The 21,242-nt window shown below is 35.4% G+C and overlaps 1 long non-coding RNA gene across 1 annotated transcript; it reads right to left on the minus strand.

Moving 5' to 3' along the window:
- Positions 1 to 15,753: 15,753 nt before the first annotated feature.
- LOC128233405 (uncharacterized) lies at positions 15,754 to 20,508 on the minus strand. Its single transcript, XR_008260674.1, has 5 exons — positions 20,455 to 20,508; positions 18,794 to 18,854; positions 17,872 to 17,991; positions 17,181 to 17,292; positions 15,754 to 16,284 (listed from the first exon to the last, which is right to left on the minus strand). It is a non-coding gene; the product is annotated as an uncharacterized LOC128233405 (long non-coding RNA).
- Between the last annotated feature and the right edge of the window lie 734 nt (positions 20,509 to 21,242).

Raw genomic sequence — 21,242 nt, forward strand, 5'->3', positions numbered from 1 at the left:
ATTCTAAAACCTTCATCATTGGTCTTTAATTCCCAGTCTTTTTCAAATGATAAAAATGCAAAAACATTTCAATATTTACTTGGGGTTGCACCACATGGTGCAATTACTTTTATATCATTTCTGTATACTGGTTGTATGTCGGATGTTAAAATAACTAGACAGGTTATTAAACCTGTGAGAACCAGGTGACGATGTTATGGCCGATGAAGGTTTTACCATTAAGAAGCTACTTGCTGAAAGAGGAGTCACTCTAAACATTCCGCACTTTCTAAAGTCTAAGGGACAATTTAGTATTCAAGAATCAGAAGACAAGATTACGAATACATATTGAACGAGTGAACCGCCGGATAAGGGGGAGGCATTTATTTGATACACCATTTCAACTATGTCGGCCGGTGTGATGCCGTCTGCTGAATCGATTGCGGTTTCATATGTTTTCCCCTCGTGTACTTCAGCAGACGTGTCATTGCGAATCTTCTGTTCCTGTAATCAATGCAGAAAATAAAACCACACATTTTCTAATGGTATACCCTTGAGGCATCCCGATAGGGCGCATGGCGCACGTACGTTTGTCAATCCAACTCTCGTCTACTTTTACCATATGTGAAAGGGCGAAATTGTTAAGAGATCCATTCGCTAGATTTATAAATATATATGTATAGTAATTCACTAATTAACATCAATGGGTTACAGCATGTGAATATCACGGTATTTAAAATACTATAGGGAATATCCTTATTTGTAAGGGACGTATATGTACCATATGTATGTGATGAATTACCTATATAAACGTATCTATATTTAGCTCGATACGACGCCTTTTCTGTTTTACAGTCCTGTGTTGTGTAGCGTTAAACTGGCGTTTCTTATCGAACTCCTGGCAACGTTTCGTTGTGATATGTCCTGGTGACAGACAGTTGGCATCGTTCACCTGAAAGCAAATAATCATCATCATCATCATCATCATCATCATCATCATCATCATCATCATCATCATCATCTTCATCGTCATCGTCATCATCATCATCATCATCATCATCATCATCATCATCATCATCATCATCATCATCATCATCATCATCATCGTCTTTGTATAGGACACAGAAATATTTTTTACATTTGTTTTATAAATATGTAAGTATAAGGTCGTAGTTGTTTACACAAACACACCTTTAATATATACGCGTGTCCTTCGTTCTTTTGTGCTACTGCCGCCGAAACACGAATATCAAGGCTCTCAGACTTAGAGTAATGGGACCCTTTCGGCGCTTTTCTTGATATCATCATGTTCATGTTCTCGTTTAGATTCGTTGTTGAAAGTGTTGCCAGCTTTTCCGTCATTTTTGCGCTGGTGTAGGGATCCATCACCTTTTGAATGTCCTCTCTTACGGCCAGATCCGTAAGATTTTCCCGCGCGGCAAGCTCGAATGACGGCAATTTGCGTCCCCAGCACGGCACTACTTCCGGTCACAGCCGCCATGTTCCCCGTAGCTGTGTGGAACTATGGCAAAAAGGTTACTTATTATGCTGTCTGGATCACCTTGGTTTTGGGATACAGCGTAAGAAAGGCACTTCTTTAAAACTGAAATGGTTTCATTACCTATTATTTTGTTGTTGGATTTTACTTTGTAAAGGCAATTGGTCATGTTTGTCACGACATGGTTTTTATCACTATTTTTTCGAAGGGACGGGAAAAGGCATCGTTTTACTCTAGTATACGTTGAGGTGTCGTCGTCCATTGTTAATGCATTTACCTCGAGGCCTTTTCTTTTCAAATCTTGAAGGCATTTCAATGTCAGGAAAGGCTCCATTGCTTTTGAAGAGCCCGTCCAGTTCTTCCCGCATTGGTGCTTCGTTGCCGGAACTTTTCTTCTTGTTGCATTCTTGCAAAATCTACAATATTATTTTCGCAACGCCAAAGCTCAAACATGTTTTTGAAGATTTGCCGACAATTGTCACGTGCCCTGATGAAAAGAAGAATATATACATTAAAGTCGTTTACAGAAGTGTATTAATTCAATAATTCGATTCATCAAAATATATTTTAGAATGAATTTGTATTTATACAAATATTTTGCAAAGTATCAAAATATGGACACTGAAGATAATCTAACTTTTCGGTTTATATCTTTATGATTATGTTGGGCAGACATGCATGTGTATTACATGGCAGGAGCTGTTCCATGGTTCGACGTTAGAGGGGGCGTAAGTTAGGAAGCGTAAAATTTGACTTCAGAAGCGAAAAAAAATTGTTTAAAGATTTAGCTGGGGGATACACCCCTGAAAATTTTAACTAGTCCAAAATACTGCCTTCTGGACGTAATGTTATTTTGTTTTCTTTATATTGAAATAAAAATAAAGTCGGACGAGTTAAAAGGAATGGGGGTGCCCCCCCCCCCCCTGCATCTGCTAGTGCAAGATGTTTTCCTTAATTTATTTTGAAAAGCATACTGTGCTTGTTGCAATCTTACAATATGAATAGTAACTTGAATCCTATTTAGCGGACAAGCTGTTGTTACTGTGACCAGTTTCTGCTAGCCGCCAGCCTCCGAAACCTCTACCCACTCTTCGTCTGTTTCTCAACAATTCCATTATTTTCAACATTTAAGTACAATAAGAAAGATACTATAGAAGAATTTCCTTGTATAACTAAGTAACTAGTTCAATTATATCCGTCATTGGAATGCTTTTACTTGAATTAAGTATAGTTGTGTTTTATACCATAACTTTATAATAGTTCATTTGCAATGTATGAATAGTTACTCAGAATTTCGAATTTCTTCTTCCACTGCACTTGAACATGACTGGGCGTCAACTGCCTCAATGAGTGTCTTTTTATTAACATGTAGGCAAGAATATTATTCATTTGTTGTTCCCCAACGCCTGCGTTGATCATGGCTGAAAGAAATGAAGCATTTCAAAATAAATATACAACCTATTTTACGTTAATAAGGGATTTTTGAGGGGTAACATTCATTGAGATAATAGTAATATTTATGCATACTGAAAACTGCAGCAAACTATTACTTAGCTTTATTTTTGTAATTTGCGAAAGAAATATTTACCTGCAGCGATCTTTGTATTTACATCAAAGCATCGAGTTCCGGTTTTGTGAACACTAGCCTTGTGTCGTTTTCCAGTCGGCACTGTGTTGTCGGCCAGACATGATATGCATTCTATTTAAAGAATAGTCTGAAGACCGTATTTAGTTTCTACACTGACACTGTTTTGGCATGTAAAGAACCTATATTGGCATGTTTTTATTACATAAACTGGAATATATATGGATCTCCTGGAATTCGATTTGCTTCAATTTGTTAGCGGGTGTCTGATATCTTCAGGAAGTTAATTCCACTGGCGAATAGTCAGGGGCAGAAATAAAGTAGCATAGGCTTGAGTGTTACAAGGGATGACTGGAACATCTGAGCAATTACGTAGGGCATATGGCTGAGCTATCGGCTGAGGAATAAGATTTGTTAGATGCTCTTAGCCTGGAGAAAGACCATTTTTCATTTTAAAGAACAGAATGATGCGATGTTTAACTCTCCTTTCTGCCAGCGATTTCAAGTTAACGTCAGCCATAAGTCGTTCAATATCACACAGTTTGGTAGCACCGGTTACAATTCTTACCGCCTCGTGTTGGACAGCTTCGATGTTTTGTTTTAATTCATTACTATAATTGTCCCAGACAACATTGCCATACTCGAGTAAAGGTCTCATAAAAGTGACATACATTCTATCTAAGGTTGCATGAGAAATAACTAACTGTAATGTCCTTAGAATACCAATTCTCTGCCATGCCTTATTGATGTTTGAAGTCATGTGAGATTCTCATTTGCCGCCTGAAGAGAAGGTTACCCCCAAGATGTTTATGAGTGCTGATTTGAGATATGGGAACGTTGTGGAGACAAAATGGGGGTTGATTTTGCTTTGACGTTTACGAGAGAAAAGAACATATTCTGTCTTAGATGGATTAAAAATTACTAGCCATTTCTTCGACCAAGATGATATTTGAGACAGATCATGGTTAAGATCGGCAGCAGAAGTTACGGGATCTTCGACAATAATGTAAAGACTGGTGTCAACTGCGAACAGAAGGATGTTTATAATGTTAATAATGATTATGTCGCTATAAACAAACATGATAGCATCAAACTAGTAAGTTGTTTAATGCTCGATAAGATTATGTAAACCTCATTTTCATAATTGCTGGTATCGTTTAAAAGTGGGTAAACTATTACATCAATATAAACACAAATTTGCTATCGGCGCTGTTGTAAATAATCTATGCGTATTTACACTTGGGAATCGAACGGTAATTTTATGTAGACTGCCGAATAGAAAGTTACGTCAACTAATTGAAATCTAGATAGTTCCCACTCGACTCGCACCCTGCACTTGTTTGAGTTGTCGGAGCTGATCGACTGACCAGTAGAGGAATTCTCAGAGGATGAGTTCGGTTTGCCAAGACGGTGCATGTTGTCAATGTCGTGAAGATCAATGTCAACTTTGATCTCGTTTGATAGACACTTCACTATTGCATCCATAGGCTTGTTCCTCCTTTGATGCCGGAGACCCGTAAACAATTTTGTCTGCTGTACTGATTGTTGGAGTCTTTTCTGTTTTTTCCTAGGATGTCAACCCGGATCTCAAGTTGCACGATTCTGTCATTGAGTGAAGCATTCTCGTGCTGAAGCGCCGATATCTTACTGTCGACATCTTTAAGCACGTTAGATACGACCGCGGTCCCCATGTCGATTAGTTTCGACTTAAATGTGGATTGCAAAACTTCTGCTATTTTCAGGATTTCTTCATCGTTTTAAGTAATTGTAACATTTTCAGCCATAACTGAGAAGATAGAGACAGAGGACAATATTCGTGTTTTTTTTTAATTGCTCGGGGTGTGGCTCATGATAGGAACGCTACTTTTGTTGCGCAATATAGATACAGACACAAACAGCGTGGCGGGTATTTAGTTCTCGTGCACTGAACTTAAAACCAAAGTGCAAACAGAATGTTTACAAACCCATTTAGCGTTACACGAAGTAGATATTTGATAAACGATGTATGTAAGTCAAAAAAGGAAAAGTCACCTTTAAGCACAAATTTATCCATGATACATTCACTCACACTCGTATAAGCTTTAAATTGTCTTGCAACCAAATTTCACTGAAAAAAATGCAAAAAATGTCCCTCGAACAAAGAAGTGACTTAGCCATAACACTGGCTGGAGGCAATTGTTTGGCTTTAAAACTTTATTTAATTCCAGTAAAATGTTGACCTAATGCTTCTACATTGTAGCATAAATGTGGAATAAGAAACCACGCCTCAGTATGCATATCGTAAGGCGTTTCGCTCAGATCTCAAATATTAATTGGATACATTTGGCAAACCGGATGTATAGTAAAAGTTATGGCGAATTTATTTGGATTTTTGTGTTCAAAATGAGTTTGTCTTAAAACAATCTGCTATTTCATTTCTTTTGGAAGCACATTGAAACCAACATTTAAGGTTATTCAAATAGAAAAGTGGGTTCCACTCAATACCTTCACTATGCATAGAGTGTGCAAGCTAGAATACAGCTTAAATTTGTACTTTAATACCACATTCGGATATGTGTTTCATTTAATGTTGTCGAACGTCTAGTTCACCTTTACGAGAATAAAAAAATGGTTTCTAAAGTGAAATCAGACATGTTGTATCTGAATATTAGTGATAACTCAACTTTGGGTTGTACGTAGAGCAATTCAGTTTAAATTATATTTCATCGTTACAAATATTTAAAACTGGTTAATGTTCGATTTTTCACAGGCGTATTTTCATCAGACTGAGGTGTGGGATATCCATTATATCACACTGTTATGGGGAAACTCGTTAAAGGCTGTGACACACGTTCAAACTTGACCATACTTACCCGCATTTTGAGACTGGACATCTTCGATTAAATTTTACATATACATTTCGTGAATTTATGTGGAGAAAACACATTTAGAGAGTAAGACTGGTCTGTTTCCGAGGATTTGTTTGTATATTTTCAAAACATAAATCAATTGTTATGCTGATATAACAAGTTAATTATTTTTTGTCTTTAATTGCACGAAGTTATTTGATATTTACAAGGCATTTGTAAATTAAAAACAAAATTTCAATATCTTAACAACTTCATAGGGATTTTAAAGAAAAGGTGGTGTGTTTTTTATTATATGCATTCTTCCGACCTTATCAGTAGGAAAATAGTTGGACAAATGCAAATTGGTACATCGTGTGTTAAAATTCAAAAAGGAAAGATATTTGGGTCTTTCTGTGCAAGGTTCGCAGTGACATGTTCCATCCCGAAAAAATACTCACTTATAGTATTACAAAAACATACGACAGATTTAGAGAATATATGAGAATATTGTTTGACATTAAAATATAGCTTCATTACATAAAAATTACGATCGTTTAAATTTACACGCATTGCCATCCGTGGTTGACTTCCATTTCCAGTATTTTTCCGGTGTCATATCAACATGACAATTTTTTAAACACTAACGGTTGCATTTTCTGTATTTGTTGGCGTCAATTTAACAATTTAAAAAAGAGATATCAAGACATTTCTCAGACTAACTTCATTTATTATCATGTTTTCCAGGTCCACGTGTAAAATAATTGTCAATGTTTGCTATAATCATTGCAATTCATAACTTAGAGTTTATATGTGGTATTTACCATCTTGTAAAGAAGCTATACCAAAGATCAATAAAATTCATAAAATATTTTCAAAATCATTAATTGATCTTGTGCAGTACATAACGAATTTATACGATACAACCTCATCTATCAAAATAACAAGGGAAGTAATAAAAGTATCAATATTGTTTCTATTTATTTATATAATACTGACTTTCTGTCCCAAACAGTATCGATTAGTTTACATGTGATATACTTTAAAATTCCTTTTCATTTGAGTTTTAATTCCATAATCCTCAGTTCATGGTTCCACATTGCAATGTATTTATACTGCTGTACTGCCAGACTGCAAGACTGCCAGCTTCACATCCATCTAAAAACCGTCTGCGAATTGTTTGATGATGAAAACAGACTTGTCTTGACTGTAGCCGTAATAGGAATTTTGAAGGCTCGAAAAAAATGGGCTTTATTGAAATCATTTAGACGGTTGTAAGTGACCTTTTGTGGTATGTTAAATTTGCTTGACGCTTGGAAGGGCACATATTTAGCCCTAATTGGTTTTCTGGCAGGTTTATTTAGAACACCTAATGGCTTGCTAAACACAGATAATACCAAAGACTAACTGATTTTGAGTTGTTTGGTACTAGAATATAAACACATTAATTTTGATTTGGTTTCACACTTGGTTGACTTGAAAAGCGATTCTTCATAGCCTACATTGCCTCATGTAGGAACATTTTGTGATAAACCTGACTTTTGATATTGGACATATTTGACCTTTTTTAAAACTTCTTGGCGATTTTGGCAAGGTATTGATATTTTTTTATAAAATTCAACCAAACAATAAAATAAATGAAGTAATAACACAGGTGATATTGAACATGTTAATTATTTGCCAAACGTTAAATGATATATTTATATATATATATTCTGATGTTTTCTTTATTTCTTGCCTCCATGTACATATAATCCATCCCAGACCTTTTCTGATTCTTGCTATGGTCACCGCTTATAATTCGTCGTAAATGCATTTCCATAGATCATAATGGGTAATGATATAATGGCTGGCGGTGTCCATTTGGCGGTGGATTTCACTAAAGAGGGCATGTTATAAAAAAGCAATTACGTAAATTTTCAACACTTATGAGCATTATTCTAGATTTTTTCTTACGTGTTATATTTTCATTTCATGTTCTTAACGCAAGAGTATTTAAATAAAAGTATATTATCCTATGCTTTGTAATCTGGCGGGGGGTTCTACCTTATATCAACTCATAAAGCGGTACTTTGTATGCTTACCAATTGTATACATTTTGAATTTCTACACAATTTACATTTTTCAATAATGCTATGTACAGTAACTGATAATATGAACTAAGGCGCTGCCTCTACGGGCTTGAAATGTTATTGCCGGACACTTTAAAGTTTACTTAGTGACTAAGTGAAACATACTAGCATTAAAAGGGAAACGTTTTTCTGTTAATGAAACTTTTTAAATAACAAGCAGTTCTGTTGCTGTATGCAATTTATTATTATATACACAACCATCTACAATAATAGTGTATACATTATATATAATGCATTTAATATATTTTATATCGAAGTTTGGAGTTGTTCTTCTTATTAAAGTTAAATAAAGCTACTATGCATTTGAGATCAAGCACAAAAATGCATTTGAAAAATATGTTACAAACAGAAAATAAATAGAAATGATCACATACCAATAATGTTGCACTGAAGTATACTACAATCAGGGGTAATTATAGCTTTAACTAGAATTGAATGGGCAAAATTTCATTTAATAAAATATGATGGTAAAACATGGCACAAAAGTTGCAAAATGTTAATTATGAAAAAATGTGTTGTTTAGATTTTAAGGACAAATACTACTTTCATTACAGAATTATCTAAACGATGCTTTCAATTAATAATTTGTGTTTGAAATGACAATTGAATCTGACAAACATACTGTCTAATGATGAAAATTATCTAAATTTCAATTATTTAATATTTTAAACAGCTTTGCTCAAATCAGGTATACACTAAAAGCGATCTGTTTAGACCGTTGATAGTTAAATATGCATGTACACATGTATTCTTTACAAATTTAGATCACCCACACTGACTTTTTTGTCTTGCTTTTGATAAAAAGGTTGTTCTTTTTACATTTGGTGGGGAAGTTGTATGAATTAATTAATGTTAAAATTTTCTAGACTTTTAAAGGCCCAATATGTTATGACCTCTCTTAACATTTTTGACATGAAGTATATCCTGAATTAAGCATTGAAATAGTCAAAACCAAATGTCCATATCATGGGACTTTCTTAAAGACCCATTATGTTAGAAAAGTTTAAACTTATCAAGGCGTAATCAAACAAATGTCTTCTAATCCTCACAGGGTGATCTAAAAAGAAATGATAAATTGCAATTACAATCAACATTTGACAGAGCTAAAAAATATATTCTAAATTTAGCGCCTATATAGCATATACAAACAAGAGCTGTCACAGAGACAGCGCGCTCGACTATTCCGCCGCCTTTCAGTGTAAGGACTGAAAATATTTGGCATGGATCACTGTTAGATTAGATTTCAATGCAATACATGGTTAGCTGAGATATTAACATAAATGTGGTTACATGTAAAATTTTAACCAGAATAAAGGGCAATTATTTGCAAAATACAGTTATCTAACTTGGTTATTCAATTAGGTTGGGTTGTTGAATACAGTAACCAGAATTTCTGAGTCGCATAATAAAGGGGAAAATATTATATAATATGAAAGATAGAGTTATCTTACTTGATTAAATAAGAACATTAAATGGTCGGGAGCCTGTGTGTAAAGTTCCAATGCAATACATGATATACTCGCTGAGGTATTGACTAAAAAGTGGTTACATGCAAAAACCTTAACCAGAATTTCTATGTTGAATAAAAAAGGGGAATTATTTGAATTTAATGCAAACTAGAGTTATCTTACTTAGTTTTTTAAGTAAATTGGATGGTTGAGTACCAATGTATAAAGTCTCAATGCAATACAAGAAGTTGCTGAGATATTATCCTATGTGTGCTTACGAGCAAAACCTTAACCAGAAAGTCAAATAATAAAGGCCAGTAATTTGCATTATATTAAAAAATCTTACTTCATTAATGTAGTAGGTTAGATAGTTGGGAATACATATCTAAAGTTTCAATGCAATACATGATATATTTGCTTAGATATTGACTTGAATGTGGCTACATACAAACCTTAACCAGAATTTCTAAGTCGAATAGTTAAGGGCAAATTTTTTGCACTAAATGCAAACTAGAGTTATCTAATTTGGTTAATTTAGTAGGTTGGATGATTGATATCATTGTATAAAGTCTCAATGCAATACCTCAAGTAGTTGCTGAGATATTAACCTATGTGTTCTTGCACGCAAAACCTTAACCAGAATTTCTAAGACAAGTAATAAAGGCCTATTATTTGCATTTAATGCAAACTCGAGTTATCTAACTTGGTTAATTAAGTAGGTTGGATGGTCGAGTATCATTGTGTAAAGTCTCAATGCAATATCTCAAGTAGTTGCTGAGGTAGTACGCAAACTTTCCCGTAAGTTCTAAGTAAAAAAGGGGCATAATATTGTAAAATTGCTTGATACAGTGACCTCCTCCTGTACACTGGTTGAGATTATAATGGTGAACAAGGGTGCAAAGTTTCAAAGCCATATGTCGATGGTCTTTGAAATTAACTGAGGTGGTACGCAAACATTAACGTAAATTCTAAGTCGAAAAAGGGGCAAAATTCTGTGAAATGCTTGATAGAGTTACCTCCTCCTGTGTACAGGTTAGGTGACATGATGGTGAACAAGCGTGCGAAGTTTAAAGCCAGATGTCAATGAACTTGAAAATATTTGAGGTGGTACGCAAACTTTAACGTAAATTTTAAGTCGAAAAAAGGCATAATTCTGTCAATCTGCTCGATAGATTTACCTCCTCCTGTGTACAGGTTGGGGGAATGATGGTGAACAAATGTGCAAACTTTCAAAGCCATATGTCAATGGACTTATAAAAATAGTTGAGGTGGTACGCAAACTTTAACATAGGTGGTTACGCCGACGCCGACGCCCGGGTGACTAGGATAGCTCTCTTTATTATTCGAATAGTCGAGCTAAAAAGTAGTCAAGTCAGTGATAGGGTTGGAACACACCCAAATAAAAACAAAGTGAAGACTGTCAGGTGAGTTTACTAAGCACTAGTTCATATATATTTGTTGAGTGTAGCAGCAAAACCATTTATATATGAAAACAATTGAAACAATTAAAATGATTATATTATATTATTTACACAGAATGCAATAATGAGGCTATTAAATTCTGCACGTATGTTAATATGAACAAATTAAGGTTACAGTTATCTACTATTAATTTATATATATTAATCAGAAAAAATGCTTGCAATATGAACAGTGTCAAATAATGTTTATAAAATTCAGTGTTATCAAAAGCACAATCAATGTTTTCTGTACTGACAGCTGGATCTTAAATATTTAACATATCAGTCTAACAACATACAAATAGTGATCTTGGATTCATTGACAGTCAAAACACCAAAACTACATGCCGAACTGAGTGTTTCTTAAACAAATCATGCAATGAAAGAAGCCGAACAAACAAGCAAAAACTGAAAGTATTTGGTTTTAAATGCTAAATTTGGCATTCAATTAACAGAACCGAGTTTTTCAAATGTCCATATGTTGCTCAGTTATCACATATTTGCTGCAAATGTCACACTTTGTATTATTTACACACAAAAAAGTTGACATGGGTGACTAACATCTTCATTCTCTTGAAATATGGGATTCTGCGCTGCATCCACTCCAAGTTTTAGATTGTTTGATAGCTTCAGGGTGCTGGTACATCAGAATCTGCAAATAACATAAATGCAACGTATTTAACAGAATGAAAGTTCTAACTACTACTGTGATGGTATGCCAGTTAACAATCATTTGAGGCATACACAATTCTATGTGTAGTCATAAATTTGATATAGTCACATAGTGTAATTTCATGGATTCAAAGATCAAGACAAAATATATGAAATATATTATGTTTGAATATTTTGCAATGAGTATTTAACTCTCCAAGGTTATTGACTACAAAGAAGCATTTTGGAGGAGTCAGAAATGCACTTGCTTAAAATCTCTTCTTACTTGAAGACATTTTCCATTCTCTGGAGGCGGTATGGAATTCCAGACAGAACTATCTTGGACAGCATTTTTTGTCCGTAAAAGTCCTCTAGAGATTCAGCAACCAGGTGGCCATAAAAAACGAAACAATACATTTGTGTTTTTACAGAATGTTGAAATGTATTGAGGAATAAGTCAACCTTGATGTAACTGACACACTTTTTATCCCATTTGCCTTATGATATTTTTAGTTTTGTTTAACTGCTTATATAATTAATTCTTAATGTAATACTCAAATAAAAGAGCAAACAAAATAGTTTCACAAAATTGACAAACACGCAGAGGTTGTTGTTTCATTAGAAAATGATATAATATCATGGTTGCGACCGGAAATAATTTATAACCGGCATGAAACAAAGTCATTTAGGAATGAAACAAACAGAAAAGGTAAACTTAAAAAAAAATCAAATCCATTCAAACAATGCTACTGTTTTCATAAAGTAATTGTGAAATACTATTAAATTACCGCATTTAGGTTTGGCTAGCTGGTCTGTCATCATCCCAATCTCCAACCTGTCGCAAACAATAACACATTTATAATATTAAGTTATTAAGGAATTGGATTACTAAAAAGATGCACTATACTTGGTTGATGGTATAACTAAAAACTTATTTACATAAGGACATTCACTAAAGGCTTCGAGTTGGGTTGGTGAAGCTGGCGTTTTCACTAGATTGTGTTGGAGGGAGGGGGGCATGGATATCAAATTTGTGTGTGGGGGGGGAGCCGCAAGAGCTATAAAAGGGTCTCAATTACTACTCGCTTAACCGGAAAACACCGTCATATATATAAATATATAATTGTGCGCAAGGGGGTGGAGGGCTTTGGTTTTAACAGGCACTAGGGGTACATCACACTCAGGGAGTTGGACCTACTTTCCGTCCTCACTCTGACGACAGTTTTCTTGCATACCCGACATGTGTTTCCGGTCATATTTCCAGTGCTGGAAAAACTCGTCCTACACTCACCCATGATAGATGAGTCAGGTGCAACAACGTACCACTTTTTATTTCTTTTATTGTATGGTTTATAAAAAGTTTATTATGCCATTTCAATAAAGCGCGATCAAATATAGAAGTTTGCAATACTTTAAATTTAAATTGTAAATAAATTATTGTAAAAACGCAGTTTTAGAGGAATATTTGACGTCAATATTGATTTAAAATTACTGCGATTTATGACGTCAGTAATCAATATGCACGTGTTTTTTGGTGAAATGAACACAAATAAATTATCTATTCTTTTTTTCCATCAATTTCAATTTTTAGATATGCAAGACAAAATTCATCAATCATGTTTTTCTGGTAAGAATATATAAAAATCCAACCCTTGGACACGGTACATGGCAAGCCTCGTTACTGGCTTATGCGCGTCCTTCAGGTCGGAATTTTCTATCCGTACCAGACACACATGAAAGATTTCTTACAGTCCGATTTAATGACTAAGCTGCATAACTCCATGTCCAAGGAGATTAGCAAGATATTATTATTTTTTGTTCAGAAGTTAATCGTTATCATCCCTAATGACTCTTTGTTCACTATAAGTCAAATACAGTTCTAACCAGGGTTTATTTGTAACTGCGATTGCTCGAAAACCCCATTGACCGAGCTAAAACCTTGAGTGATCTGTTTTGAATGATCGAAAAGTACTATTTTAGTCTGTTATGAAATGTCTTAGAATGTATCTTCAAAATTTGAAAAATTGTAAGTTTCGGCACCGATTATGTATTGCGTTGTAAACAACTTCCCGAATGCACTGATCAAGTATGAGTAGTTAAATATATACGACGAAAATCGGTTTTTCACACCTTTTCAATTTTCTACAACTTTCAAAACTTGTCAACATCTGCTGTTTCTTTGTTTATTTGGGACAAGCTTTCCGGAAAATGTTGAAATAATAATCTCGAGGTAATCATAAGGATTCGCGCTGTTCGAATGACCGCAGTTTTACTGTAAATGTTTACTTGTTAATGCAAACATATAATCACTGAAATGAATTGTATCTGTTTGTTTTTCATGTGAAACAGCTGACATTTCACACAATTGTAAACCAAGATACTTTATGTCATGTGTTTGTTCAATACAATGTACACTTATATGATATTTATTTTCGTTGTTTTGAAATAGCTAGTTACATTTTCTGGGATTTTCCACTAAGAACTCAACCACGTGCTGTGAACTTTGAACACATGTTCGACGCCAGTCTGACTTTTAATTGAGATTTGCAAAGCCTGAAATAGGGACATAGCGGTATTTATTAATGTTTATGTCAAAACAAAATGCCATTATTCAGTCACGATGTTATCAACATGAGCAAGTTACTTTCTGATATGCATTGGTGAATAGGACTGCATTTATTGTGGTACGCTTACTTCATGCAAGTGTAATGTTTTAAAGATAGAAAGTGGATCTAATAACTAATAACAGCTATTAAGTGTAGCCATCAAAATCAATTCAAATTTTAAATCAAACATTTTCAACAATTTAAGACAAAATATGATGTGTCTACAGAGTTAATCCCTCCAAGGAACGTGCCTTTGCCTTTCTACAGTTGACTGATTACTCTCTGAGGACCTAGAATCCAAACTCCATGAAACGAAGATACTATAAATTATATTTGTAAGATTGAAAAAATAATATTATTTATTGAATGAACTGACTATTGTGTGCGTGGGAGGATGAGGCAGGGTTCGGAGAGTGCTTTCGGTAATTCCAACAACCACCAAATACTTACTGTACCATAAATAACAATCATTAAAGCCCTTATATACAATACAAAAGTTAGTCAAGCACCAGTCAATTGTTACCACTGCTCCCCCAGGTCCAGGGGCTAGTCCAATTAAATGGCCGTCAACGACTCTTTTGACAATTATTTTACTATAGCAGACTTGAGACTGAGATACATAAGAATAATCAAAATAATAAAAATATATTCCTGATCTCTCATTATTGAAGCTAGTCTGGTATACAAGGGATAGCGGGGGAAATGCTGGTAGTTTAGTGTTCGTGCTGAAAAAAGCAGGGAATGGGCCTTACCTAGGATATTCACGGGTTGCTTTGGTATTTTGGCTGGATTTTACCAGCAGTTTGTCTCAGTAGGGCAGGGATGTTACTCGGGATCCCGCTATTCTACGGACCTTGAGGGGGCACTGGTTATGCACCAGTCAATTTTAACCACGCCCCCACCCCCAGGTCCGGGAATAGCGGGGACTTTGAATTTCGGTCCAGCAAACCCCGGGTAAAATCCCCGCCCTGCAGGAACGAACAGATGGTAAAATCCCCGCTAAATGCCTCCGCACCCAAGGGATCTAGGTAAAGTCGATTCCCCGCTATATTTTGCGGTGCATTACAATTGACTAGGCATTTGACCTGGTGACCTGGCTTTTAACCCAAGCTGACCCAAAATTGAACTCGTCCAAAATTTCATTGAGGGTAACAATCTGACTAAGTTTCATTAAGATAGTGCCTGAACTGTGACCTCTAGAGTGTTAACAGTCATATTGTTGACGACGACGGACGACTACGACGGATGACGGACACAGGGCGATCACAATAGCTCAGCTTTGTGCTCAGGTGAGCTAAAAACAAGCACATAGATTATTCAACAAAACATTAGTTATTGATATTTATACATATATATATATATATATATATATATATATATATATATATATATATATATATATATATATATATATATATATATATATATATATATATATATATATATATATATGTTGTAAACTTGTAATATATGCACAATAAAGCAATTTAACAGTCCACAACATTATTAGAACAAAAATGTACTATAATTATGCTTACATTAGCTCATTCATTAGCTCATTCAGTTTAAAACCACAAAATGTATATCCTTTGCCAATACACTTAGTTAGTCAGAACGTATTAGGCTTTGTTTTAATTTTAACAATGTCACTGTATTTTAGACATAGTAAATTCCGCCCCAGCAAGAGTTTAGCAGCCTACTGACAAGATGACTGTAATAAACTATGATGCATTGATCTATTGATAGGGGAATACTCTGCAAGAAAATTGACACATTTCTCTGCATTTGATACATATGCAATTCTTGTCTCTTATTTCAATTGTTCATGATGATTACAGTACTGAAGTCATCGATCCAAGATCCATAATGCACTCTGGTATAGGGTACTGAAGTGATCGTCCCATATGCCAACTCTGGTATCCTGGATAAAAAGTTACTGGTGAATACAGTACTGAAGTGATCAAATCCTGATGCCACTCTGGTATCCTTGATTAAACGTTACTGGTGAATCCAACTTACTGAAGAGATCAATCCCAGATGCCACTATGGTATCCTGGATAAAACCTTACTGGTGAATACGGTACTATAGTGAATTCCGATCTGAAACAGATTAACACCTAACTCAGAATATAATAAACAATGGTCAATTTGTTTACATTGACGCAGATGAAGAAACTATCACACTAACAAATGAAGTCACCGTTGTTAAAAATATGTAAATATGGCCTAAAACCACAGTTATTCTAACTATATGTTTCATAAACTCTTCAAAACAGTATTTTCATATAATATTTTTGCAAAAACAGACTTCAAAACTCCTATAGTTCAATTTCAGACTGTATGCAACACATACTGAAAGTTTGGCAATGATATTTTAAACACTTTTAGAATGAGTATAAGCACCTGTGGTGTTTTCGAATGAGTATAAGCACCTGTAGTGTTTTAATAAAAAGCAGAAATAGCCACTTCCATCAATCGGTAAGCCGCAAACTTTTAAAGAGCTATTATTTCCTCATGCATTGGAATAATCTGAACAAGTTAAGTTTATATATATATATATATATATATATAAGACAGCACCATAAAAATGGCCTGCCTACTCTTTTAAGATTTTTTCAAAGCAAAATAAAAAAAATCCACTTTATCAGCTTAGCGTTTATATAAAAAATGACATAGAGCCAAACTGAAATGCTTCCAGGGACAAATGGCGCAGCAAAGGGAATGGCCAAAAAACACCAAAACTGAAAGATTCATGACAACTGGTAGTGTTTTCATGTATGAGATGGCTACATGATGTAAAAAATGCAGTGATAGCATAATTATGCTAATTTTAAAAAAAATGCTTTAAGTATCTGTTTTGAAGGCTAGATTTAAAATTAAAATTAAGATTACAGCTCTTAACCAATGTCTATAAGTTGCTTATTTACACCTGATAAGTACAAATCTCACTCTTTGGAATCATTTACACACAAACAAGTACTACAAAGTTAACTTACATCTTCATTCTGAAATATTAGATTCAGAGCTGCAACCCCTGGATCTAGATTGCAGGACCACTGCCATGGGCGAAAAGCCGCAGCAAATTAAAGCTTATTGGCACATCATATTCTGCAAGCAAGACACAAAATCAATGTTTGACACAGAATAAGACTATCTTCTTCTACTGTAAAAGTATGCCTGTAAACTCTCATTTGAGACATACATAAGCTTTTATATAGGAATTATGCTCCAGTCAATTGTAAACACCCCCCCCCCAAGCCCGGAGAATAGCAGGAACTTTGACTTTCAGTCCAGCCAACCCAGGGTAAAATCCCCGCCCTGCAGGGAAGAAACGATGTTAAAATACCTGCCAAATGCCCCCGCACTGCTATATTTTGCGCCAAGACAAAACCACCGCATTCACCCGACTCTGCAGGGACACCTTAATGGTAAAATACAGCCCTTTCACCCCGCTATCCCCGGTTTACCACTGGACCTGGAGGGTCCAAGGTTACAATTGACTGGTGCATTAATGCGATAAATCTGCAGAAAAGCTCATTAATTCCAAAAACAAAACTATTAAATATATAGTCTTTTGGACGATTTGCAATAACTTTATTAACAACTCAAAGGTTAATCTTTACTAATTGAGTACCCAGATGCATTTTGAAAGCCTTTAAACCAGACTTTCTTAGACATCTTTCTTACTTGCAGACAATATTCCTTTCTAAAAAATCCTTGCCAAGAACGGGTATGGAACTAGCCCATGTTTTGATCAGCATTGGTTCTTGTCCTTGAATACCTCTGTGGCTTCAGCAACCAGGCTGGCTATATTAAATAAACAATAAATTAGTGTCTTTAATTTATTAAAGCTGCACTCCCACAGAGTGAACGTTTTGATAAAATTTTATTAAACAATTGTCCCGAGATTCGCTACAGAAAAAAAAACTTTTTGGTGCCAATCTGGTGTACCCTTTAAGGTATTTTGAGTGTATTTAGGTTTTTTCTTTAATGCATAAAGGGAAAAGGTTCTTATCTCAATCCTCCTGCTCACCTTTTATTGCTTTTCCCATCAGAGATGTAAAATTGTTCAATGCATTAACTTTAAGTAAATGAATATATTCATGAATGATTGACAGTATGAATGAATGAAAAGTAGCAATATTTCTTCAGATAGGGATCTCATTGTGTTGCTGTGATTGTTTAAGTAGATGTTTTTCATGTTCATAAGCTAAATATCATATGCACACTAAATGAAACATAATTCTGTATCATGTGTAGTAAGTTGTGATACTTGTTTGCAATTAATGCAATGTTTGCTTAAAAGAGCAAACAAAATGGGCGAATAGATGCACAATACAGTCCAAAGACCAATGAAGGTCAGCAGTTTTATAAAAAAAAATGATATTATCTCAAAGCCGCAACAAAAACGGCATGACAGAACTTCAATTCGGAAAGAAACAGTTCATCAATGAGCTATTGAAATAAACACTGATCATGATGACATAAAAAGCGAATGTTAATATCAAAGAGCAAGCAACATACTGGCAATTTATTTCAGGGAAACCTTGACAAAAGTCTGGTTTATTTCCAAACTTATTGCCTCCAGTAATGCATAACATGGCAATACCTGGATCGCTGAAAATCTGTCCACAGCAGTAATGTCAAAAACCAGGTAGCATGGATGCATTCTGAAATCCAAAACAAAGTCTGTAATTTGTGCTAATCTTACATATCCCATTCACAAGTGATTTACACTGAAATCGAATTCTTCTAAACTATAGTAACACAACTTCTTTATGACCAAACATATTGCTATTGGGCATTAGTACACTGTATGTACATGACTTTTTTTTATTTTGTATGTCATGTTTCTTTGCCCCAATTTATGGAAATATTTTATAACAGGTTCAAGCTTTTTAAGTCCGTTATCCTTAAGATTTACCGAGAAGCTGGGGTCTTATGCACCAGTCAATTGTAACCACGCCCGCCCCCAGGTCCGGGGGTATACAGGGGATAGACGGGGAAATGGGCCGTGTGTTTTCATTTCAGGTGACCCGCAGTGTCGGGTGAATGCGGTGGTTTTGTCTTCGCTTTAAATATAGCGGGGAATGGGCCTTATCTAGGGTCCCTGGGGTGCAGGGGCTTTTGGCGGGGATTTTACCATCTGTTCGTCCCCACAGGGCGGGGATTTTAGCCGGCGTTGGCTGGACCAAATGTCAAAGTCCCCACTATTCCCCGGACCTGGGGCGGGGGCATGGTTACAATTGACTGGTGCATTATTGCATGCAGATTTTAGTGAATCGCAGGGTGTTTACAGTAATTACTGTCAACAACACAAACTTCTTTAGGCATCTCATTTAGACTTTTTTACTAATTAACAAGCAGAAATTTTGACACAATGGCAATTTTATAAAAACTTGACCATGAGATTGAGTGTGAGCAAGCCAGTACAGTTTGACTTACCATTTGGGTGAACAATTACTAAACGGCGATGTAAATTGAAAAAATGGAGTTGCATCTAATTTTTTTAAGGTGCAGGTCTAAGAAAAGGCATGACGGTCTTAATATAGAGGTGCAGTTGTATACTAAAGATGTGCACCTCCATCTTAAAAATTGAGGTGCAGTTGTATTTATGTAAGAAGTGCACCTCCATTTTAAAGTTTTAAAATACATATAGAACAGAACGTATGAATAAAGAATTGCACAGTTTAATAACATATAGGTGCACCTGTAAAGTAAGTGTATTTTCGTAACATTGATGTTTCTCTCACAAAGCCAGGTTGTTTCATGGAAAGGGTACGGCAACTCTCACTCAGTCATGGGGGTTGTTTGGCAGGATGGTTCGCCTTCTCCACACCCTGGACTGACTATTTAGTTACAATATTTCACACGATCTGTGGTGCACAGCAAAACCATCAACCAGCATTTGCCGATTTGTCTTTCAATCACAATCTTGCACTCTTATGGTGTCAGCCTTCCTCTCAACATATTCAGTCACAATCTCTCATCTCCCATAGTGTTTCTTAGCACGAGTAGGCACTCGGCACTATTTATTTACAATCTTTCACACAATCAGTGGATCAAAGCAAAACCATTCATCTTTACAGTCACAATAGCTCACAAAGCCATGGTGTTGGACCGCAACCGTCCATTGATCTTTTCAGTTATAATCTTGCGCTCCGCCATGGGTTTTTTTGGCAGGAGTGGAAACCCCTCCCGCACCCTCCCCTTCCAACTTCTTAATTTAATACCATCTGTCACAAAAAAGTGGTGTTGCATTTCAGTTACCTGGTATTTGAACTGCAGTTGTGGCCACTCGAGCTATCTGATTGGGGCGATTCGGTTCCTTGGGTGATCTCTTGGTCTGAGAATTATAAAAATATGTGTTTGTGTACTCTATGATACATATAATAAACAAATAATCCACTTTTGGTCGTATAATTTTACATATTAAATAGTTTTAAATATTACTTACAATCATTATCATTCACATGGTGTCGGACCGCAATCGTCCATTGATCTTTTCAGTCATAATCTTGCGCTCCGCCATGGTTTCACTTGGCAGGAGGGGATACCCCTCCCGCACCCTCCCCGCTGTGACATAATACCGTAATACTTTAATCAAAGTTATATTTAAGATATAATTAAGATTTAATTAAATGTATATGTGTCTACATACTGTATGTTTAGTAATGTAGGGCATATTTGATCGTCATTTGAATATGGAGATGGTTGACAGCCGACCTGGTACAAATGTACAAAATGGTCATGTTAATTACAAAAACGTGTATTCCTGTGGTTGTAAAGCTGTCATATGTAGACAACAAATTAGTATAAGAGAGATGATTTTGGATGTGAAACAGAGCGGTTAGGCAAGGCAAGGAAAGCGGCCTTGGGTCCTTGATGGACGGCAGTTAGGATGCGGGATTACTTTAAATGTCATGCTGTATTATATACTGATTATTATTCTTAGAAAGAACGTTGAACAATAAAGAACTAACATTCGAACGGTTGTTGTTTAATAACTTAAAGACTTCCAACAGTTTAAGTGAACACTTACAGAGTTCTGTGGCTGT

Source organism: Mya arenaria, chromosome 5 (assembly GCF_026914265.1).
Source record: "Mya arenaria isolate MELC-2E11 chromosome 5, ASM2691426v1".
NCBI lineage: Eukaryota > Metazoa > Mollusca > Bivalvia > Myida > Myidae > Mya > Mya arenaria.